At 37.7% G+C, this 25,706-nt stretch overlaps 1 protein-coding gene and 1 long non-coding RNA gene across 2 annotated transcripts in view; both read right to left on the reverse strand.

The window, feature by feature from the left end:
- The window catches only part of nlgn1 (neuroligin 1), a 301,957-nt gene that overhangs the window by 115,721 nt on the left and 160,530 nt on the right, over positions 1-25,706 (reverse strand). The gene's annotated exons all lie outside the window — the stretch shown is intronic.
- LOC146641537 (uncharacterized) lies at positions 16,811-17,864 on the reverse strand. The gene is made up of 2 exons (XR_014909785.1): positions 17,645-17,864; positions 16,811-17,058 (listed from the first exon to the last, which is right to left on the reverse strand). It is a non-coding gene; the product is annotated as an uncharacterized LOC146641537 (long non-coding RNA).

The raw sequence follows: 25,706 nt of genomic DNA on the forward strand, positions 1-25,706 counted from the left end.
CGGCTATTATATTGTTGACTCTTCATCCAACAGACACGGGCCAATCAGAGAACAACAGACGAATAGCAACGATGAAAAATAATTAGATAAAAGGAGGATAAGTCCAGCGTGCCAGGTGCACAGTGCACAGGATGAGTTGAGATGAGACTACTTTCTGGCTGCAGCCACTCTCTTGGCATCAGCTACTGACAGTGTGTTACACTCACGATCACCTTGAGGTCATTGTTTGACTGCTGCTTTCAGGATGCTTACAGCGTGTCGGAGCATCAACTCAATTAGCATATAAAGTATGAGGGAGATCTATCTGTGTTTTCTCACTCATCTGCCTCTCTTAATGTTTCTCCTGCTGTCTCTTTCCATCTTTTTTAAAGGACCTGTTTGTGTGAGTGACTGAGTGAGTGAGAGCGACAGAGAGAGAGTGAAAGACAGGAAAAACAGATGAAACTGTGAATCTCTAAATACATTTTTAAAAAAAAACTTTCATAATGGTACAAGGAATCTAAAACTACCCATTCATACAGCTACATTTACAATACTAGTTAGAGAGAAAAGATTTAATTTAATTTTAATATTTGTGGCTTTGTAAAATGTGCATTTTCACTACTGAAGTATGAATAAAGATGATAATCAGATAACAAATGTTTTCTTTTCTCTCTTTTTTTACTTTACCTGTGCAATACATTTTCTAAAACTTTAGCTTAATGTTGAAGAGGCCACAAACCTATGGTCAGCCACAAGCCAAGTAGATCAGGTGATCCCCCAGGTGACGCCCTACTATGAACCTGACAGGCAAAATTAACATAAAGCACACTGTTTAGGTTGCCTACAGTTGCTGCACATCCTTTCCATGGGTTTTTTGCAGCTGCTCCGCTAACATTATAATTTTCCCCTACGTGTGTAAGGTCAGGGACCAGGAACAGGAACTAGTATCCAGGAACTAGTGTGATAGGGTCAAAGGTTAATTGATGTGATGACTTTTACAACTTTTTATTAATAGCAGAGGTCCTGACAGGTTTGTGAAGTGTAAGTATGAAGCAATGAATGGGCAGACAATGCCTCGCTTCGAGCACTTCACAGCTGTAGTGTAAGAGATTTTCCGTTTCCCCTAAATGACCAGGATTTTCATCCGATGCAGCTACTCACATCAATGAGATGCCAGTCACAGCCCCACTACTCAAAGCCATTACACTCCCTCTCTCCTGCTTTGCCATTGTTACGGCAGAGTGGAAATGGCAGAATAAAATGAAGTGGGTTCATATTTGGGGCATAATTTTCAATGATGTTGCTTTTCTGTTGTTTTATTGAAAACAGTAGCAGGTGCGAATTGAGCTGACGACTGCCAAGGTTATCAATTTCATAATAGTTATTAGTCCCCAAACTCCCCTACTGGGCCTTTCAATCAACACAGAGTACATTACACTGATGTCTGGGCTGTCAACACACATAAACACACACACATATTCAACACTGATTTCTGCTGCCAGCAACTAGTGTCTGCTGCCACATTAAGTGGTGCACTATAAAACCCAAATCTGCCCATTCATTCTCTGCTCCTTCTGCATGACAACAACAATAACTCGGCTATTTTAAATGCACAATTACATAGAAGTGCTCTTGGGCAGACAAGCTGATGGCACACTCGGCTCCACTTGCTCAAGCGTTTACATGTGCAATTTGTCAGAGCATTTCTGAGAATCTCTTAGTGTCTGTCTCAGTGTGTTTGTGTACATTATGTAAGTCGAGCAATTTCTCTCTGAAAAAGGGGTGTGAAGTGAGCTGCTCTCTTTTGAGATGAAGCCATGCAGACAACCATTATTGTCTGCATGGCTTCATCTTTTTAATAGACAATAAAAAGTTACTTGTTTTTTTGGGGTGTTTTTTTCTTTTTTTTGTGTGTGTGTGTCTGTGTAATTGGTGACAAATAAAATGCCTTTATATTTTGTAGGTTTATTCATATAGATATGTAGCAAATTAAGTACATTTGTATTGTTTTGTTGTCTTATTACTTCTTTTTTTTGCTTGATTTTTAAAAATATTATCCAGGTGCATGGACCCACAGCCGCTGGCAGCATGTCACCCAGCTACATTGTCCTTCAGTGCCATAAGATTTATTGAAATACTTGAGCAATATCTCAATATATATAGACATAAATAAATCCTTTATTTAGCTATTTTGCTTCTTTTCCATGTTGCGACATCTTCACCTTGCTTAGCCATCCATCTGTCCCTCCATCCATCCATGCGTTTACCATGACAGTCATCCAGAATGCCCAGTAGGGGCTCAGTGAAGCAGAAAACTAAAATATTGCCAACCAGTTATTCTCAAATGTAAGAGTGTTCAGGGGTAAAAGTCACCCCGAGGGCCGATGAGGAGCTGTCCGTGTCAGAGCTCCTGAAAAGAGATGCTTTTACTGCAAACACGAGTAGCTCAACATGCACACATGTACACTCACTATCCTACATACTCCTTAGCCATCACAGTAAAGATTCTGCATGACTGGACTGGTAATGGTAAATAAATGCTATACTGGTACAGGTTCCCCATTAGAGATTTAGTCCTTTTTATCAAATGTAACAGCATCAATCTTTTAACTAATTACTGATAGTTTCTATTTGAGAGCACTACTTGTTATCATACACTGCCAAATCAAGCTGTAACTCTTTAGTCAGAATTGACTAAGCCATTTTAAACAGATGGTAACTCACACAAAGACCTGACACACTCTGATTTGTCAGTTTGGTTCTGCACATGTAAACACTGTTGATTTCCTGGTACCTGAAGCCTGAATATTTCTCTGGAGTTTCTGTATCACAGCAAGACATTTAGTTCATGATAAGCACACTCCTGCTGTGTCTCCTACTGAGCTCTGGGGGATACTGGAGGAGGTGTTTAAACACTGTTAGCTTTTTCCTGGATGGGTTGCCCCCCCCCAAGGCCATCCTGAGGTGACCCCCTTTACCACTCCCTGATACAGGCAAATGCCTGGAGGATACACAAAGTGCTGGGACAGATGAGGAGTCAGGGATGTAGGGTAAATTCCATGAATGATAACAACTAATAACACTCGATTAACTTAGTAAAACAATATTTATCAATTTTCTCCAATGTTTTTAATACAACAATTTGAGGAAAGAGGGAGAGGAAATAATGGTTTGTTACAAAACAATATAAAGTGGATTTTGACGACGGGTATGAAGAGAGCAACACAATAAACCTCAAGTACATCCTGTATTATCATTTGCATAAAACAGCAATTACCTCATGATTAAAATGGATGCCACAATCAGTGTATTGCATCATTCGCTTCTCTCTTCAGTCAGTGCTTCTCAATGCTCTCAGCAAGGAAAACATCTGACATTGCTCCTTAATGAAAGTTAGTTTACTGATTAAATGTCCTATTTGCCATGTACAACTGGCTGCCATCTCACTATTTGAGGTGCAGTTCATCTTGTCACCAGAAACAAGGCAAGACACAAGAAGGACAAACAGTTGCCTTCGCACATCAACCTTTGAATATATCATATCAAAACCCCCAAAGAGTGCAAAACAGAGTTTATGAGGGGTCACCCAGAAAGTGCACGATGTAATAATGAGAAACACAAGATTGACCGAATGCTATGGCAGCAAAGTGAAAAACACATAAATCAAGAAAGGAGACGAGTATAAGAGAAGAGACTTTGAGAAGCAGTATTATGAGATTTGGATAGTCATTAACAATTTTAACTAGAAAAATTTGCATTTCCTGCGAAAATGCAGTGTGGATGCTTAAAGCTGAAGCTGCATGCAAAAACCAGCTGAAAAAGCTGAAAAGTTGCAGAAATTGTAAAAGCTTTTCAGAAGCAAAAGAACTTTGCTAAAATGGAATAACTTAGCAGAACTGCAATATCTTAGAGGAAACATAATACTTGGCAGAAATACAATTATATAGCAGAAATGCTATATTTAGAAAGAAAAATATAATATAGTAGAAATAGTATGATTTAGCAGAAATACTGTATTTAGCACAAGTACCAAAAAGTAGCAGAAATACTATGATTTAGCAGAAATACTATGATTGAGCAGAAGTACTAAGATGTAGTAAAAGTACTTTGATTTAACAGAATTACAATTATGGAGGAGTAATACTTTAAAATGGGAGAAATAGCCTAAAGGGAAGAGTATTTGTGCCATGGAGTGTTAACAAGAATGTGAGGTCCATATTAGAAAAGCTGGTAAAATCATAAAAGTTTGCAGAATTGTAATAAATGATGAATATGAATTACTGGTCTGTGACATTGTATTAATTTGTAGGGAAAAAAACATGTTGACCAAGGTGGAATCGAACCCACGATCTTTGGCTTGCAGACCCGTGTCATTACCAACTGCGCCACTGGGAAAGAGAGCAGCCGTTTTGAAAAACAGGGTGATGAGGAGTCAGAATTAGATCGCGGTGAGAGGCGAAAAACGCCGTTTTTTGGAGTTACAAAACGTTGTGTAACTCAAAAACTAGGTGGACTAGAAGCATAATTCTTGTACTGGGTGAATCAGCGGACTTTGGTGTACTTTAACTGCGATTTTCATTGCTCTATGTACATCCGTCGCTGAGATATGACGAGAGAGGAAACGGAAAACCTCAGATATGATTGGCTGGCTGGGAGGCCGTGCAGGCCCTGATCTGTATATTTGAATGTCTGAGTCCTCACAGAGGATTGGCTGCCTGGCAGAAATATATAGAAATAGTATGATTAAGCATAAACACTACATTTAGCAGAAATACTATATTAAGCACAAATCCTATAAAAAGCAGAAATAGTATATTAAGCACAAATCCTATAAAAAGCAGAAATACTATATTTGGCACAAATCCTATTAAAAGCAGAAATAGTATGATTTAGCACAATAGTAATAAGTTAAACAGAAAAATCGGAAAAGCAAAATGGACAGCTGAAAAAATGCTGAACATGCTGAGGGTCCCTCAAATATACTTGTTAAATGAAAAAAATCAGCAAAAAAAATATATAACAGCCACACAATCAGAAATATGTACACATAAGGAAACACACATGCACAGAGAGACACACACACATGATCCAATTCAGTCAACCAGTCTAAATATATTGAATTTGAAGCTTAGAATGAGGTCATCCCATTAAAAGCCTTTCTCTCTCTCTCTCTCTCTCTCTCTCTGTCACACACACACACACACACACACACACACACACACACACACACACACACACACACACACACACACACGGAGAGAGAAGTAAGTTTCTAGCTCAGTCAAGCAGCCTTGGAGCTGCTGAATTTGAATCCACCAATCAGAGAGCCTGTGCACTTTTTCCCGCCAAAACAGGTGCACGCAGCACAGAGAGACACAGGATTTTTGCAGTCTATTTCTCATAATGACAACTCCCCTCAAACAAATGACCATAATTTCCTAACCGTAGGGGCTAGAACGGTCATTCTTACACCGTTTTGTTCAGAAGAGATGGGGGAATCTTAAAGTGTTGACAATTTATCATTAAAATATGAATTATTAAAGATAATTGACTTCTAATGCACCATAACTGAGTAGAGCAAAGCAAAAACTGCCTTGACTTGCCCTCAAACAACGCTTTCTAACTCTAAATCTATTTGGAGTATCAATATCATTCTTTCACCGTAAGAGACAGCAGGCTTTGGTGAACAATCATGGAAATTTTCAGGTCTCTGTGGAAATCCATTAAAAAGATATGACGAGAGAAAAAAGTGGTTCATTTCCAGAGTTTGAAATCTGAGCGAAGGACGAATTTCCTACCCTCAAACAAGTCTAACTCATTTCAGAACGGTAATAGGTGAGAAAATAATTCTTGAATTGTGAGCGTCAGGAGTGTCTGAAGATATACTGGGACAAGCCTTATGTCTTAACTTTGCTTCGTTAAGGAGATATGACGATTCGAATATACCTCTCATTACAGAAATCAAGCGGTGATTTTGAACAAGCTCCATTGACTTTCTATGGAGAGTTTTGCGACTTTGTGTTGGTCTGAGGAGATTTGCCAAAATTCTATAAATCCCACAACAATGATAGTGACATTTTCGGAAACCCAGCAAAAATACCTACGTTTTGATGTATAATTTGTGGAAGTTGAGTGAAAATTGAGCAAGTAGCAAGAAGTTGTTCGGACATGAAGAGAAGACTGCAAAACCTTCAGTGGCATACTGGAAGCCAAGTGCATAGCAACCATAACAACGCATGTATTTTGTGAAAAATCACAATTTTGCAACTGAAAACTTTAAGAGGCATAAAAGTAAAACGGTAAAAGATTTGAAAAAGCTGAATCATACCTGAATAGCCCAATAATTTGAGAACATTTTAAAGTTTGAATGGTTGTTCTACGTGAAAATATGAGGAAGTAGTTAAGTTTCAGAAACAAGCAAATTTTAGCAGAATTGCAGAAGTTTCCCATTCATTTCAATGGGACAAATTAAGCTTAATATTTTAAAAAGTATAATAGTGAAAAATACCAAAAGACATAGCAGGAATTAGCAGAAATAGCAGAATATTTTAAAATTTGAACGGTGAAAATCGGCTGAAAATTGTGGAAGTAGTTAAGTGCCAAAAAGTGTACGGAAGTCCCAAGAGGAACTCAATAGTGTGGATGCTTAAAGCATCCACACAATTATTTATTCTGGCTGAAAATAGCTAATATATTAGTCCTTTTCATCTGCACCAAACAGCTTTTTAAACCAGGTTGTGTTGCGTAATGCTGTAGTAAACTAAGTGAAAGACGCAGGCATGTCCTGTATTACATGAAGAGTTATATGCTGAACCAATTATTTCGAAATTTAAAACAAATTGTTTTATTTGCCCAAAGCAGTTAAAAGTATAATATCATTTTTAAATTCACTGAGTAACTTATTCCTGAAATTGAACAGTTTTCCAAAGTTCACAAAAACAAACCTGTTTTCACTGCAGCTTTAAATGAAGGTCTGAAATTTAGCCGACAACTTAGCAGTCGGAGGACATTTGCATTTTACATGTGCTGCTTAGCTTAGCCTTTAGATAAGTCACCATAATACTGCTGCAGTTAGAAGTAGACAATTCTGTTACAACGGTATTAAATTTGAGTACCTGAGCATCACTGAGAGTATTACTGTAAAAAATATGACACTAGTTACAGTGAAAGTGCAATCCCTCAAAACGCTCATCACTGAAAAAAGTGATCACATTATTGCCTCCCATGACTTTCTTCGTGGCTGCTCTTCTGCCCAGGATTTAACAGACTTTCCACCACAGGTGTTGCTACACTCACTGGCGGGAGTGAAAAAGCCCTTACACACCATCATGGAGCCATTGAAACTCTCCACTGACACCATGACAAATGAAATTGTTTTTGGTGGGTTAGCAGCTCCTTAAGCTGGGGTGAGGAAGCTTTCACTGCAGCTTTTACAGACTTATACCCTCCAAGCCGCAAAGCAAAAATGCACCTTCACCTTTTCTTTATTGCCAGGGGACAGGATGAATTCGCAATTGTTATAAAATGGCAATATCATATGGATAAAAGCAATTTATTCCAGTAAGAAAAAGATACCAGCAGTAACACAAACATACAGAAGAGTGGAGGCAAATAATGTATCGGAAGCAAGAAGGTTTTATTCTTATTATTATTTATCATTATGCCTGATGTGCTCATATTTTTCATATGAGAACATCAGACAATATCTATAATGTGTTTAAATAACTCGTATTGACCAATGAGCTGCAAGTTGTGCATCTATCTTAGATATCTTGACCAGTTAGATTAATAGTTTGGGCCTCTAAGCCACTGTCGGGTTCTTTTACATACTTACTACTTTCTCAACTTTGCTTGAATATCAAGGAGATGACCCTGTAAAATCTTGGACTTCCACACAACGTCTATCCCCTATCCCTAGCTACAATATTTTCATGATTATATCTAGTTTAAATACCATTGAACAATCATTTACATATTTTTGTTACAATTAAAATGAATGTTATTCCTATTTTATCCTCATGTCTCTTGCCTACTAGACCCCTGCTCTCCTTCTTCTATCCTTCTAAGCACATAGGAGGCATTGAAAATTAAATCCCAAGTCATTATTTCAAATATTAGAAAAGAAAATTGACTTTTGAGAGCTTTAAAAGAGAAAAAGAAGATCCCACATTTCGCTCATGAAGAGAAAGCCCCATCACCTTGTCACCTCACACTTCACATCTCATGAACAAGAATAATGTTCTTAATTCTGTGGCTATTCCACAAAGCTCACACATCACTTTGATGTGTTCTGCTCTTCTTCCCTATACTTTTATTGGTTCTATGCTACTACTTTGTTTTCTGTTGCAATGGACTTGCTTCCCCATGAGGCTCATTAAAGTCTGATCTAACCTAACCTAATTTGATTGTGATGACGCTCTGTCTTATCGGTTAAAGGCCTTAAGCAACATTTTTAGACTCTGTGTGACAGAACATTGGTTTATATCTGTTGAGACTAGTGCACGCAGTCTCATGAAAAATGTTGATAATGATCCTATCTGCCAAAGAAATGTGAACGTGTAGAGTAAAAGTGACTGAATAACTCCACCTCAATATCACCACCCACTGCTGCCCTTTATTTTTACTGCACTTTCATACTTACCCACTTTCCCCTCTCCCTATACAAAAGAGCAATGTTTATTACCCAGACTCCTCTAATAGAGCTCTGCTTTGTAAAAATCATTAATGGGAGGCCTTTCATCATGTAATTATTATTGATCTGACAACAAGCTGTTTCAGCCATCAGAATACACTGATAACAGCAGCAGCAGGACCAACTCAACAAGTTATTAGCATTGTTTTAAAAAGGGACTCTAATGTGACTAATCGAAGAAAGACGTGAGCACTGGCTGATCAAAGAGTTGGAGAAAGATGAAGGGATAGAATATTAACTGTAATAACTGTTGGCATATAAAAACATTCTCCAACCATTACAGGAGTAACAGAAAATGTCACTTACTGCTGACCTACCCTCCTTCATTTCAGTTACACGTACAAACAAAACAACCTATTTTCTCCAGGATATAAAACTTTAGATTTAAAGTTTATATTTAGCAAATGTCTATAGCCTCTATACTGTACTTAGTATTTCTAACACACAGTCCACATCCCTGTTTATGTTTCTTAACCTATGATTTCTGACCACAAACAAACACCTACATCCTACATTTACTGGCACATAGCTTCCTTTTACCTCATACAACACAATATAAATGAGTTAATATCTACCACTGCTAATAACAGTAAAATGAACCAAAAACAGCAATTGTTTATCTTAATTAGAGTACACATAATTAACATATAATTTATAAATAATCATATTTAAATTATAATTTAAAAAGTTACATTGCAAATGTAATCTTCTTCAGACCAACTGAATCACGTTCTTCTTTATTGAAAATAACAAACATAAAGGACGAATAATCATATTTTGTGCATTTAACCAAAAGGGCAGATACCTTGTGTACTTCCATTATCTTAATCACATTGAGAGCTTGTGTATTTCTTCATGAAAAAGTAAGATATGGATTGACATGCTGGATATATTTTGTGTCCAGATCAAGTATTGCAGGCATGATTGCCTAATATTTCACATACAGCTGAACAGCAGAGTTGTGCAGAGCAAGGATACAAAGTATATGAGCATCTTTTCCCACAGAACTCAAGTGAGATTTTCAAAAGAAAACAAGCAATTAAAAAAATGATACAATTTAAGCTTGAAACTTCAAAAATGATCCACTGTGCTTGACACTTGGTCACTACAATGAAAAAAATCTCAGTGTGTGGACTTGAAATAATTTGGCCACTAAGGATGAAAACAACATCTAGATGTTGAGTCTCAGAATAACGCTCAGTAAAGCTGATGTTCTGGTAATAATTCTTTTTACCAACTCTTGCCAACTCAAGGTAAACTTGTCACCTTTCTCTTTGTCTGATATTGTCTGATTGTAAATTTTGATGAAGTTTTGAAGTTCTTCTTTCTGTGAGAATACAACTTGTGTGATTTCTAAAACAAGGTAAATTGCTATTATGTAGACATTTTTATACATAATGTAAAATCAAATTTAAGTTAAGTGACTTTTTCACATTTTCATGTGAAATTTTATTTTTGATGTTCAGGATAAGTGGCCCTTTCTTTTTTATATAGAACCATGATTTTTGATTGGAGGCTATTTTTTATTAAAGGAATAATTGACATATTATATAATAAAATGTAAATGTAAATGTGTTTGTGAAATTAGAAATACATTAATGCAGCCTTCTTTTGCAACATTTTCTATGTCTTACTCTAAACTCTAAAAAGTCACCTTGTCTCTTTTATATTATTATAAATATTTGACAATTATGTTTCTAGGTACTCTTAATGTTTCCTAAAAGAACGAAAGAAAAATATATTGTAGCTGTACAATGCACTTGTTCTGTTTTACATCAATCAGACAATCAGTTTTCTTTGGTTTCACTGCCTCTCTTGCTCTCTCTACTCCATCTGTGTCTTATTTGTACAACTGCCAAACAGTGTTCAGAGCCACCCCTTTAGCCTGTATAGTTACATTTCCAAATGCCTTAAAAATGCACTTCTTGATGAACAGCTTTTTGTTGTGGCTTTTTGTCTGTTTGTTTTGCTTTTTGATTAGCCAACAATGTGCAGCATGTCTCTACTGAGTATGACCGTGGATTTGCTTTTTGTAGTTTTTATGTAGCCCAAATTCCCCATGAAGAATTTAACTGCCAGCTAACTGCCCCAGAGTGCAGATTATCCAACATTATAATGGGTTGATAACTGTAAATACTATATCTCTTCCACTATGTGTGTGTGTGTGTGTGTGTGTGTGTGTGTGTGTGTGTGTGTGTGTGTGTGTGTGTGTGTGTGTGTGTGAGAGAGACAGTGCCTATGTCAGTCACAATAATAATAACTCTCAGGCCTGTTACGATAACCCTAATCTGACACAGGAAGTAATTCCTTGTCTTCCTCCAACAACAGTGGGATTTGCCACTGTGGCTGCAGGCTGATAGTGTCATGGGAGAAGAATAAAGGGCTTCAGCCCCCACCGTGCAGGGATTACGTTAAGACAATGTGCCGTTGTGTACTGGCTTTCTTTTTATCTGAACTGTCACATTAAATTATGCTACACAGATATGTGCGGTAATTGTTTAATGGATTTGTAATTACACAATTATAAGGTGTAAAATGTGAATTTCCTCAATACACAATGAATGAGCAAGACATGCTGTAGAACCTCTTTACTGGAGGTTTTATCTCTCAGTAACGCAGCACCTACTCTATGCTATTTTCTTGTCATCGAAAAAATCTAACACTGCTTTCACTTTCTAATTAGAACATACATATGTGCCATGCATATGTATTTGTCCTTGGATTTATATTTATATTCTCAGTCGAGAGAGTATACGCTGTACTGTAGATATTCAGAAAAAAACAAAACGGATCTATTGAAAGCTATTCCTGTGCTGAACTTAATCGTGTGACTACAAGTAATAAAAAATAAGTCTCAAGAAGTATTAAAGTATTCTTCCATAAAGTTCCAAAGTTTTTAGTTAAGAACTCACTTTTAAAAAACTGAAATATTATTTTAAGCATGTTTAGTGGATTGGAATTGGATTACATAATGTGTACAATTTAACAATGTCTTTATACCTGAATATGATTGGTTATAGCAAACTAATGGGAAGAGATTGGAATAAAACCTTAAGTCACAAAGACCTCTTACTAAGGGCAAAGCTACAGAATATTCTGTACAAATGGAGCGTGACTTGTTTGTATGAAAAAAAATACTTACAGTACATTTCATCTAGAGCAAGTACTCTGTGGGTAATCCACATTGGACAGGACAAATGGGGAAAACCATTTTTTTGTGGGGTAATCCAAAAAGTGGGAGACTGTGCATTCTAGAGAGAAGCAGGAGTACAAAATGGGAACAGTATGTTGAGGTAAATCCAATGCCATCTGTGAATTACATAACTGCGGCAGCAGCTTGGTAATATCACTCTCATTACACTGTAGCCTGAAATGAGGTGAAGCTCTGGTAACACGGTCTACTTAAGTATAATTTCTTCTATTAAATGTCAAAACCATGTTTTTGTCTGCCCACATTTTTATAGTTCCTATTCAAACCCCTAAATCTCTCTAAACAATGACAATTTTATTGGTTGTCTTAATTTAGATTAGAAGTATTATCCTCATAACTGCTTATACATTATACTATCAAAAATCCCTAAAGTCAATCATAAAGTCTTGCATTTTATTATTCTGTTGTAACTGTGACATAAAAAGATAAATTAGTGTCTTATATGGGTCAATTACTTACTTAGTTGTTCCAAGAAAAACCATACAATCTATTCAGTGATAATTGGCAGTTCGCACAAATACATTTCCCCACTAGTGTTTTCTTTTTTTGATTTGTGGGGGTTCAAAAATAAGGACTGGATCCTCTAGAGAAAGCTGCATCCTTTTTGCTGGCATGAAGTCCTGATATTGGCACTGAAATAAGGATATGTGTTCTTCTTTTATCATATCACATGCTCTGCTTTCCCATGTTTCTCTGTTTTGTGTTTTACCGTTCCTCTGTCAGCGCTACACACATACAAACTCATTTACAGTACATTCACATTGGCACATACAAGTGCAAACACATGCCGGGCCTTCAGGCATACAGAGGAAATCTGCACACACAGAGGATTGTAAGCACACACTCCTATGCTTCGGGGGGTCTGTGTTGGTCAAGGAAGACAGCGATGACTTTGCCAAGGGGAGTGAGGACAGTAGAGCAGAGGTGGGGGGTTAAGGGGGTGGGAGTTACAAAGATTAATGATCTGAAACTCTCTTTTTCTCCTGAGTGTGTGTGTGTGTGTGTGTGTGTGTGTGTGTGTGTGTGTGTGTGTGTGTGTGTGTGTGTGTGTGTGTGTGTGTGTGGACTCTACAGGGGAGACATTATGCAGAGGAAAGCTCCATCTCTGAAGGATGGGCTCGTTTAACGGTGAGAGGCTATTTCCACTGTGACTCTCACTGGGATGGAGGTTTGGATCTCTCTCTCACTCACACCGCACACACACACAAATATCCTCTGACACAGTAAGCAGTGCCGCTGGTGCAATGTGGGGTGTCACAAAAAGTCAGCTTTTACCAGAACCCCCAGCTGAGTGACATATTAACCTGGTAGCCTCACACACAAACACACACACACACACACACACACAGACACACACACATAAACATGCACACACAGTTTAGTCAGTCTTTACCCTACCCAGCATGCAAACCAATGCAGGATACTGGCACGATAAGATTAGTCAGGAACTTGGCACAAGTTTCTGCTAACATACATCCCCCCCCCCCCCACACACACACACACAGTGTATGCAAATTAATAAATGCATTCGGCTAAACCAGAGGTGCTGCATAGGCAACACAGAGTCATAAATAACATGAATTAGAAATTGATTGACACATAACATGTTTTCCCTTGTCAGGTTAGTATGTATCTAGTTTGTTTGAGTGTCATCAGTTTAAGGTTTTTTTGTACTATATAGTTTGGGCTTCTGCTCTTTATAGATACAGATACTGTGTCAAGATGCAGACTTTTTTTCATTATTTCACAATGTAGAGTTGCTGAGCCGTGGGTGGGCACTGCCTCAAGAAGCAGGATTATGCTGCCAAGGTCACCAACTGAATTCCTTGAAACAGCTGGGAAACTTGGCGGGTTGGGGTGTGGGATATACACTAGCAAATCAGGTGCCTTATAGCGAGGTGCTTAGTGTGAACTCATGGTGCTGATTTCTCATGGTGACTCCCCAGGGAGGATTGATCTAGCTGCATGAGTGGGAAGCATTTCAACTTTAAATGAATGCAGAGAGAGAAGGAAGACACACCACGGCGCTACTGAGTGCAGGCTAGCAACAGAAATTATTTTTGTGGAATTGGACTGTTTTAGAAAGGTGATGCTTATGGAAAAAAAGAAAGAAATTTCCAAATGTGAAGACAAACACTTTCATAGCCAAGATGTCATAGCTACATCAGCTGCACAGCACTCTAGGGAAGCTCAGGCTGAGAATTTTGACTTTTTATAATGCAGACCTGGACAGAGGTTGCTTGGTCAGCAGTAGCACACAATATTAAATCTAAAAAATAATAAGTTGTGTGTAAGATTACAATTTCAAACACAGATTCAAACACAGAAAGTGGAATGACGTTTCCGGCCATTTCTAAATGATAGAAACAATCATGCACATAAATTTATAGCATCTGAAACAAGGACAGATATTAGTCAAATTAGTGTCAGGCCTCACAATTTGGCAGCCAAGTGTGGCAATACAGACTGGCAATACATCCACTGACAAACCGATGACGAAACAGTGTTACAAATGGCCAAGAATTTACAATAAAAGTATAAAAAATATGTTTATTGGGGGGAAAAAACACACTCTCCTGCTCTTTGTTCTTGATAATCAGTTGAATTGTTGCTTTCTTGTACAACTATAACTGAGTCTCTCCCAAAAGAATCCTGGGCAGACAGACATGAAAGGTCAGATTTCTAAACATGAAAGCATTATCATTCATTCATCTTTCTCCAAATGGAAAAAAGGTTCTGCAGAATTTCTGGGCAAATAATCTATCACAATAAAAACATATAGACTAACTGTCAGGCAAATGCTTATAACTTCTCCATACTTTTGAGACTTGATTAGAATATGTAAATCTAACAGCTCCATTAAACTGCTAATGATAGCAGCTATACACAGTAGCTTCAAAGCATGACACTGTTAGTATAGTTTTATGGCAGAAAAACAAGAACAAAAAGAACAAAAAACCAACAATTAGCCCATAAAATGCCTCAGTCTCAATAAGCGTTTAACCCATAAACACTATGCATTTGCATGCATATCCGCTTAGCACCAACATTTCAGCCCACACTGATGTCATTGTTTTTTAATTGGCTAATTAGAAGAACCCCAGTCTTGACTGACTTAAATATATTCATATATTTCAAATTCCAGTAAACACGCTTTGTACATGAGAATACAGAACTGATCTCCTACTGTCACACCACTTTTATACCAAATTTAAACAGGATAAAGTAAAAGTGTCTTCTTTTACTAAAGTCAAAAAATACATCAAAAATAGTCTGCAACAAAACCGAGACACTAAAACACCCACGATGAACTGAAACCAAGGGTAGTAATGGTCATTTATTACAAAGTTCTTAGCAGTAATTTCTGTCAGTAGGTGACCACTTGCCAACCACTAGTTGCTAAGGAAAAATCAGTATTTCTCAACTTGTTGTGAGTGGTTGCTAGCAGTCATTGAGGCAGGCGTGGAGACTGGTTAGTGACCCCCGGTAACTGGGTGCAAGGGAAAAATGTGTACTTCCCTACTTCCCTAATTGTGGTCACCCATAGTTTGTATGAGAAAAACTTTACAGATCTTTTTCATATTACTGTTCAGAGTGTAGCTTCCACATATTGCTTCATTCCCAAAGCTACACAGACAAAATATGTTCCCATGCTCTGTCTCAACATCCACAGTTCAATATAACGAACTGCTAGCAGTTACTTATATGGGCCCAGTTTCACAACAACAGCTGCCTCAACCCACTTTATGCTGTAAGGTAAAAACCCTACAATATTAGAAAGAAACCACCACGATCAAACAACCCCATGTGAGCAAGCACTTGGTGAAAGTGAGAAGGTAAACGTCCCTTTTAACAGGAAGAAATCACTGGCAGAACCAGGTTCAGACAGGGACATCCATCTGCAGCGACTGCAGTCCCAGGTATTATTCTCTGCGGACGCCATGTTTTTAAGATTTTTAGGACCAAGTACAATAACCTTAACTTTTTCTGAATTCAAGGTAGGAAATTAGTGGTCATCCACCCTAACCCTTCATCTCTTTGAGGATACCTGTAGTTTAACTAGTTAATTGTGTCATCTGGATTCATGGTTAAATAAAACCGTGTGTCATCTGATTAGCAATGAAAATGTTGGCAGTGTTTTCTAGTAATATTGCCTAAGGGAAGCATGTACAATGTAAAACATATTTGTCCCAGAATGGAACTCCAAGAAATTCCATTACTCCCTGTTTACATGCACAAACTGGAATCTATCAGGTAGATATGACTCAAATCAGTGCCGCAGAATTCCTTCAGTACCAGTGAAGTGCTCTAATCTCTGTAATAAAATATTGTGAATGCTGCACTGATATCTAACAGTACAAGCACAGAGGTGAGTCCTCTGTCAGAGGCCGTAAGGAGATCATCTTTAACCTTCACCACTGCTGTTTATGTAATGTGATGCAATCCTAAGTGAAACTCTTCAAATAAATAATTCTGCAAATGATCAGTTACCTGTTTAACAACTACTCATTCAAGATTTTTTCAAATGTAAAGAAGGTTAGAAATCAGTATGCGATTAGTTAAGACAGCTGGATCAAGTAAGAGCTTTTTAAGTAGTACACAGCAAATCCAGCATGTCCAAATTAACACTGTCGGATTTGATTTCAACACTATTAAAGTGTCTATATGGGTCCACACCAGAGAGTGTTAATTTAACTCTTTTTGGAGAGTTGGTACGTTAACTCTGATTTAGTGTTAAACACCAAATCTGTCTGGAGTTGATAATTTAACACTTGGTGTTAAGAGTTTATATATTAACTCTCAAAGAGTATTTTAGTTTAACTACGTAAGAGTTATCTTCTAATTCATTCTAAAAAGCGGGAATTTTACTGTTCTGAACTTCTAGAAATTTCTTTTGGAAATAAACATTTACTAAAAAGACGCAATGGTTTTTGAAAAACATTTATTCTGAACTGTGCACCACAATTTCAAAACATTTTCTGAAAGACGTAACAGTATACATGTTCTCACTTTCATTAGAATTTTGTTTATCAAAAGGTCTGAGCTGGTAAATGCAAATAACAGCATCTCATCACTTATTTCTTCAATACAATATGCATGTCCTTCATTCATCCCTTTGTGGAACTTCAACGCACTTCTGCTCTCCCCCATATTCCATCTTCACAAGCATATCCTGTGCGGAGATTGAATAAAAATTAGTTGACACTAATTAATGGCACAAATAATCCAGTAAACAATTGCAGCACAGTAAAAAAAAAAAGGAATCCTCTTTGAGCCACTACTTGTGTAAAGTATTTTCCCAAAAGACAAGGACACAGGCAACAGGTAATACTGAACTAAATGTAAAACCTCAACCTTTTTCATTTTTACCTAAACCGTGTGCACAAAACTCTGGAGGGATCTATGCTAACGTAGAATCCAGTCAGGACGTCAGCTACTGCTGTTTGCTCGTTTGTTTGTTTTTTTATGGGCGATCGTTTTCAGGCTTCAAGTAGCACCATTATACCAACATTTCACATTCTAGACATTGTTTTAGGTGTATTTGACCAAAAGTTTGACTGAAAATTCACATGCAAGCTTTTTTCAAGGCTGTGGTATTTGCCCGCAAACAATACCTTTCAGCTAGCTAAAACAGAATATTATGCTATCAGCGAGCAACATGGCTAATGCCTTTCACACAGCTTTGTCTCAACTCCAAAGAGCCACAGAAGTAAAAGCTCATAATAATAATTGAAACAATCTTTGAAAAAATGACTTACCAAGCATGGCAAACAACTCAAATATGTAGAGCAAAATGTTCTGAAACGGCTTCACTTCAGCTTCGATTGGAGCCGTGCTGGGGGCGGAGTCTGTGAATTTACTCTGTTGGTGTCATAGCCCCTGTAGGAGTTCAGAGTTAAGAGGTCAAGAGTTAATGTTTCCATTGTAACACCTCCAGATTTGACAGAGAAACACTCATTTTTAACACTCGATTTTAACTACTATCATTTTACACCTCAGAGTTACATTAAAAGAATGTGACTCTGCTTAGAGTAAAATTAACTCTACTTTTGCAAGAAGACTATTAACACCAAAACATTTAACACTTTTGAATTTGCTGTGTAGTTTAATTACAGCCACCTTAAAAGCTTCTGGTAAGTAGCTTGTTTATAAAGACCCAAGAACCATATTTCAAATCTGAAGCATTAATTAATGTTCATCCAGCTCAATAGCACATTTTGTTATACAAAGAACAAATGGGTTTGAACTGCTAACTTGTGCTCTCTGTAGTGGAGTACATCAAACAGTATCAAAGTACAATCACAATCTGACAGTCGTTGCGTGAAGCAGATGGAAAGAGAAAAAAGTGACACAGCCAGGTAAGCTGTCTCCATCACAGCCTCTCTGTCACTTCTGAGTGAAACCTTCAGACAGACAGCAAAAGTAAACACAGAACCTATTTTATGAATTGACATCCTGATGTGGCCGAATGAACACATTAAATATGAAAAACCCTGATAAAAACAGCTAGAAACATGAAGAAAAAGTGTGATCATTACAGCACATAGAAGGGAGTGGAGATAGGTATAGACAGAGTGTTCCAGCAAATGAAATCCATTTCCATAAAAATCCAATCCTCTTATTCTGCAATGTGCTCCAAATGGATGGATTGACATCAGAGGTCACAACCCTGACCGTAACCCTGGCAACCATTCTAGCTCCCATCCCAACCCTCACACTCCTCATTTCACACTTCTAATCTCATATCTTTTCCTTTTACTGTTCTTTCCCCTTACCCTCTTTTCATCCACTATTCTTTGTGGATATAAACCTGCACCCTGCACATTACTTATGTGTGCTGACTATATTGTGGATATTAAAAGATATACAGGCCACAGCCTTTTGCCCCTTGTTAAAGGATAGGGGATTGCCTCATGCAAGGATGGTAGTAAATACGCAGAAAGGAATTATAAGAGCACAATGAGGGCTCCCTGAAAAAAGACTTTTGTACCGTTTCTGAAGCTTGCTCTTAGTGAGTTCCAAGTCAGTTTTATCAACGTCTTTAAACTTTATCAGTTGCAAATTGCTTTTAAAATTGTCCTTAGAAGTCCAACTTTTCTGCTCCATTTATGGGGAAGTACCATTAACTTGCACTTTACTTGTAATGTTTTCTACGGGTGAATGGTTTAACATGCGAGACACCAAAGATACCAAAAGTGTTTACGCAGAAGCAATAAATGATCTTACCGTGTGAGGAATTGGGGAGTTGACAGAGGACATTCGGTAGCATCCTGTAAAGCTTTTCTACCTTTTGTGAGAAAAGTATACAGATAAGAACTTATCTGTATATGACTTGTACAAAAGTTTTGGAGCACTTATTAATTTATTTTTGCCGAATACAATATACCAAATTTATCTATTCCATTCAGTAGTACAGGGGTCAAATTCACTAGCAGTGACTGAACCTGAATATTTCCTAGACTGTTTGCACCTGAGCACGACATGACATTACGTGGGATTTCTACAAAATAACTAGCTGGTTAAAGTCAGATGAAGTCCTCAAAGCTTTTGCATTCACACAAACACCTCCATAAAGGTAAGACTAGGAAGAGTTCAGGGCTCTCGTTTATGTTTTTAAAAGGCTTCACTGAGTAAATTGAAAAACAGAAGAGTCATTTTATTTCTTAATAGTTCCTTTAATAAAATGCTAGGCATAGGTGATGTTATCTAAATATTTGAGTGAAAATTGATATTAAAACAGCTATTTCAGATATTCCGTGTTAAATTCCTTTGTCTGTGTTCCACATTTCAATAACGTGTTTCAAAATATGTTTTTTATGTGGTCACTGCTCAGTAAACTGCTCAGTAAAATGCTGCTCAGTATGACAGTGACAACAAACAGTTTCAGCAGTCATCTCTCAGTAAAATGCGTCTATTCTTACATAAAAAAAGAAAGTCATTTATCAAAATTCTTGCACCCATTGGAGTCAGTTATATAACGCTGAAGTTGTTATTATTGCCAGCTCAGCTAATTTTGTTGCATTGTGGGATACCTGACTCCAGAGTTGCATTTGTTCCTGACTATTATATGTCCCTAATAAAATGCAAATTCATCCCACCTCATGAAAAACTACAAAAAAAAAAAAATTAGAGCTACTATTTCAGTCTAAAGATTGTAAAAAATATATTCTTAACGTACTGCTATTTTTAACCACACAGAGATTTAGTTTTGTATATATACTCCAAAGTATCAAAGTAAAAGACTGCATAACATATTATCCATCCATCCATCATTTGCCTGTTCATCCATTCATCCACTGATGCAGCAAACCACCCAGGCATCAGACTCCCCCCCGGTCTAGGTCAAGAGGGCAGCAGTCTAAGCAGAGGTCCCCAGACCTTTCTCTTCAGTCAACTCTTTCACCACTTTCGGGTTAGATACTGAGGAATTCCCAATCCAATGAAAACACAAACTCTGACTCTAGTATGGCATGAAGGTGAACTGAATTTGGTTTCAAGGCAAAGGACTCATGTCTTTGTTAGGTGTCTTTTCTGTTTTATTCAGCTGTACCACACATACACATAGGGATTAGGGTGTACAGCCCTTTGACCCCAGTTCCAGTAAAGTGGTTGAGAGGAGTGACACAAAGGGAAAGGTGACGTAAAGAAAAAAAAAGAAACAGTAAAGGAGATCTGGAGCAAAAGAACAAGAGCCGATGAAGGAAAGGGGAAAAGACACAGGGGTATATTGTACACACTGGCATTTATACAAAGGTAACCATGCATGCAGTGACCTCCACCTTGACGACAGTTTAAAGTTAGACTTTTCCAATGACTCATCTTTTTTTCTTTATAACATGTGGACTGCAATGAAGGGATTTCAATTTTAAGATTCAGTATTAAGAGCAATACATATACCTGATCAGAAAAAGATATATACTGTATATGTATATATATGTATGGTCTCTACAAAATTCAGTTATTCCCATTGTGAAGCAACACTATGAATCCTCACAGAAAACCACAATATTTTTCGACAATGCTAAGATGAAAGTAGAAGAGTTTTGAAAGTAAATTATTTAATTCTTTCCACACACTGTGTGTTACCTAAAGACAACAAGTAAACAAGATATGTTTTTAAAGGTTGTTAGTCACTGACTATAGTGCAGACAAGAACATGAACAGCTTTGCCAGCTTCATCCTTCTTTAAAGAACCAACATGTGGAATTTGGGTTGATCTATTCCCACAAGTGGATTATAGTAATGATAGAAAGGGTGAGGCCATATGGGTCTACGGATTGTGTTTTTTCTTAGTTTATAATGAGCTGCACATATTGTATTTACACGAAGAATGTAGAAAGAGCAACAACGTGAGGCAGCAAAATGATAATTAAATTAATAATTAATTCCTCAACAGCCTCCAATGCTTCACTCATTGAAGCAACAACACCTGCATGTACTCAGTACCTTCATTGTGGGAAGTGAATGTCTCTTAATGTAGAAGAAGCTGTGGCAGAAAAGTGATCGTTTTCAGCTGTTGTCATCGTTCTTTAATCATCCTTAGAGTTTGTAGACAGGTGTGTAGTGCTTGCAGTAGAGCAGTTGATAACAGAAAAGACAGCTGTGATAAACTGCAAAGTGAGTGTGTAAACCTAACACTGTAAAACAATACAGTGCTATAGTTAAGCTGTTTTTAAGTTATATAACTTAAATATAATGGGATACCTTGAAAGAAAGAAAGAAAGAAAGAAAGAAAGAAAGAAAGAAAGAAAGAAAGACAAATAAAAAAGAAACAAAACATGCAGAAAAGGTTGATTGTAAAACACCAAATCATAAAATATGTATTATTTTTCTGCCTGAGTAAGAGTCTAAACGTAAAGCTACGTGACTCAATCTTTTCATTCATTTTTGGGATTCATGCAGAGATGCATAGAGCCATTCCCAAAGGATTTGGAAAACCGAATCCCCATCTACAACTACTTCAAAGATTAAAGTCCTTCTCAATTTAGAGCTTTTTCTTTCTTTTTTTTCAGGGGGTTGCAAAAAAATATTAGTGAAGTCAGTCAGGCAGACAGACTATTCCCAGGTTTCACTGTGCAGAGTCTGTGTTGGGAATACAGATTCATTTATTTATATATTAATTTTAACCCTGATAGGCTTTGTACTGTTCTATTTTAGCTTCTTCAAATACTGTGAGAGCTCATTGAATGAACCAACCAGGCACTGCTCCCCTGGCACTGAGAATTATGCAGCAAGAGATGTTTCTACTCTTCCTTCCAGTATGTGTTACGTAGACATCCACACACAAAAAATTGTGATAAAGCAAAGAGAAGAAAAAAAGGGCATGTGTAATGGCATATAATGAGTAAAGTTGCAACACCTTTAGACTATACATGTATATGTATTGTGTATATGTTACAATGTCACATCTTATGCTACATGCTATATTCCCATTTTCATTCATATTACGAATAGTCACATTCAGCTCAATCATATCATAGATTTTGAGCTTTAAATCATGATTTTGTCAGTTTTAGAGAAGATTTTGTTTTATAAATCAAAAGGTTAAAAGTATATGATTCCTCCATCACTGAGTTAGAAGCATTCGTTTAATCTAATTATACCTAACATTTTCAAAATACTTACAATGTAGTTTCATGCAAAACAACTCTATCCAAGTACTGCTGATGAGATTACATTTTTCCACTATTACATTTTGTTAACACATTCACGGGAAGACACAGAAAATGACAATACATCACACAACTATCTGCGATAGCATGAGGTATTTTATCTTTGTATCAAAGATTAAGTGAATTGAGGACAAAGCAGGACAGTACGACAAACTGCTGTATGCAGATGAAAAATGACCACCGAGTCTTGTCTTAAAGACTACAGCAGGCCACAATAACTCAGTGGAAGAGGTTCAAGTGCACATACATCATTCCTCCATCCAATCAAAGAAGCACAGATGTCGGGGCTTGCCATCAGCAGAGTTGTGATTGGGTTAAAAGGGGCACATGGAGTCTGTTGGTACATTATCGGCTTCAATCATTGTAATGCACCATGCTCCCACAATGACCTCTAGGGTGGGTCTGCTGCCCATAAATCATCACGATATATTTTCCTGGATCTACTGACCAACACGCTCACTATCTCACCACATATCCTGGCACTGTAGGCACAGAGAAACAGGCAGTCAACATTTCACAATGTGCATGAAATAGCTCACACAGACTATTTCAGAGCATAAATGCACCCCAAAGTAGTCTATCACAGAGCATGTGAAAGTGTAAACAGGATTAGAGCAATGGTTGGCTAGGGCAGAGACCTGCGGCGCAGGCGCAATGCTCCACCAGGCTGTACAAGCATTTATAGGGACAGTGAGACAGCAAGGGGCTAAGATGAAAAGGAGGATTCTCTCCTATTTTATTTCGGTCCCTCCTACTGCTTTTTATCTAACCCTTGACTTAGATGAATCCTGTTATGGTGTGACATGAACCTGGGGCATCACAGAGACAGACAGAGGGAGACGTGGAGATATGGGGCAGGGGCAAATAGATACACAGAAGCATAATGTAGGCACAACCAAAGGAGGTGAGAGACTGCTAGAAAGAGCCATCAGAGCTTATTGTGTTCTGAGTAGCTTCCAAAGCTGTGGGCGTAAACACATGGCCCAGTTAACCCATTAGTGGACCTCAGGGCAGAAAGTGGCGTCACCTTTTGAGCAGTATGAGGCAGACGAGCCTTGTCAGTGAACAGAGCTTTTCTTCTCTGCATTAAAATCGGACTGGCAACCAGACCACCACATGTATTACTTCAACTTATTATTATGGCCCTGTGGTTGTCTGAACATTTTATCTATATTTTATCCTGCACGCGCTTTTACATCTCTCTCTCTCTCCCTCTACTGAGCCTGCTGAGATTTCTGCTTGATGTGACGCAGGTGAGCTGGGCTGATTGGTTGAGTGAGTGATTGTGACTGTATGTGTGTGTGTAGCTTGTTTACAAGGAGCTGATTGGTTCCAGCCACCAGCCGTGAAGTTTAAAGGCCAGCTTTTCAACATCTTTTCCGAGCGTTCTTCTTTCCACGCTCAGCCAGGCAATGTTTTCGTGTGCAGGATGCTGAATTTGTTTAGTAATAGCTCGAGGTTTGGAAAGGGCGGATGGCATTTTAACTTTTTTTGTTTATTAGTTTTGTGTTGTTAAGTTATACGTTATAAATACTTTGATTTGAATATAGTTGAAGGTGAAACAGCACTAATTTTGCATTTACCTCATCTGGAAGCTAAAAGACTTAAATAAGCATGTTGCTAAATCCTGATCATGTTGGTTCTTATGAATTGGGAAGAGGAGACCAGTGTTTTTATGTTGCACTCTGTTCATTGTAAGAACAGAGAGGGACAACAAAGCTCCAACCCTTACAAGAAGCTCTGAATTACAGTTGCTATAGTGCCAGTTCCATCGCCATGCACTGCTGTGGTGTTTTCAAGGTTGTCACTGGCATATTAATGCCATGAAATCTGCATATAGTATTAAAAGTAGTTTTCAGGCTTTTAGACAATCAGCTGTACCAGCATATTAGCAGCATATTAAGTGGACGAGCCATTTCTCTAAATACTAAAATTGCATTTAAAGGTTTAGTTTTGATACTTTTTGATCTGAATTTCACATTTCTTTCATTTTCAAAAATACATTTTAATTATTCTATCTAGATAATGTACAAGATGTAATTGTTACTGTTTTCAAATAGCAAAACAACCATGTTAGCAGGAACATGCTGTGAAATCATAATAGCAAAAATCATTAGCATGCATGATTACAGAATGCAATGGGGGGCTCTATGAATACAAAGTCACACCTGGGATATGTTAGGAGATGTACACAGTAAAAACCATATTATGTATAGGTATGCATATTTAAGAAGAAGGCACAACGGTTCACAGGAAAATAAAATATTTGATCATAAGTAAAGAGTAGAAAACATTTCCACGTCCACCTGCACTTTAACTTTTACTTGAGTACACTAGTATCTGTACTTCTACTTAAGTACAGAATGCCTGTACTTTTACCACCTCTGGCTGATCTCTGAATCTAAGTAGTTAATGTGAAACTTTGTTTAATGTGAGTTTATGTGTAAGTAGACCGCAACAAACTTGCAACTTTCAGTTATTTGTCACACATTTATCACAAACTGTTTGCATGTAGTTGCCAGCTTGACCCCATTAAATCACAGAGTGATAGCAGTGGGTCTCCGTGTGTGTGGAGCCCATACTTGCATATTTTCCTGTAAGGTTTAACCAATTTAACAGTCACTTGAGCATCTGGGAAGTGATTGAGAAAATCAGAGGTAGGAAGGAACCGAGTAGGTCAAGTAAAGTAGTGTCATCCAAGCCTGTTCCATTTAGATTGATTTACCCAGAGCAAAGGGTTCTACAATTATTGCTTGAGCAATCTCTTCAAGTCAAGAGCACAATTACAGTGGGATCACACACCTCTTCCCAGACTGCTTTTGTACCAGCTAGACTGGCTCAGTGGATAAGCGGATAAGCAAGCTGGCACTAGTGAACTCAACAGCCACAGAGCAAACGCCACTTGAAAGGAAGTATCTACTCAGGATATTCTGGGACAGGCTAAGACAGAAATTCACTAAGACCACTACAACCATTACATTACATATAGCTGCACTGTGCTGGATTGCAGAGCTCCCCTGAGTCAAGTGCTGCTAGAATAAAAAGGCATTTCATTTTGTTAGAAGTATTTCTAACAGAGGATGTCAGGGAGTTTATTGAATGTGCTTCACCCATTTGTTTTGTTTTGTTTTTTCTCCCTAGTGTGCGA

Source organism: Rhamphochromis longiceps, linkage group LG23 (assembly GCF_057381845.1).
Source record: "Rhamphochromis longiceps isolate RC_006_pf linkage group LG23, R_longiceps_female_GT1.1, whole genome shotgun sequence".
Taxonomy (NCBI): Eukaryota; Metazoa; Chordata; class Actinopteri; order Cichliformes; family Cichlidae; genus Rhamphochromis; species Rhamphochromis longiceps.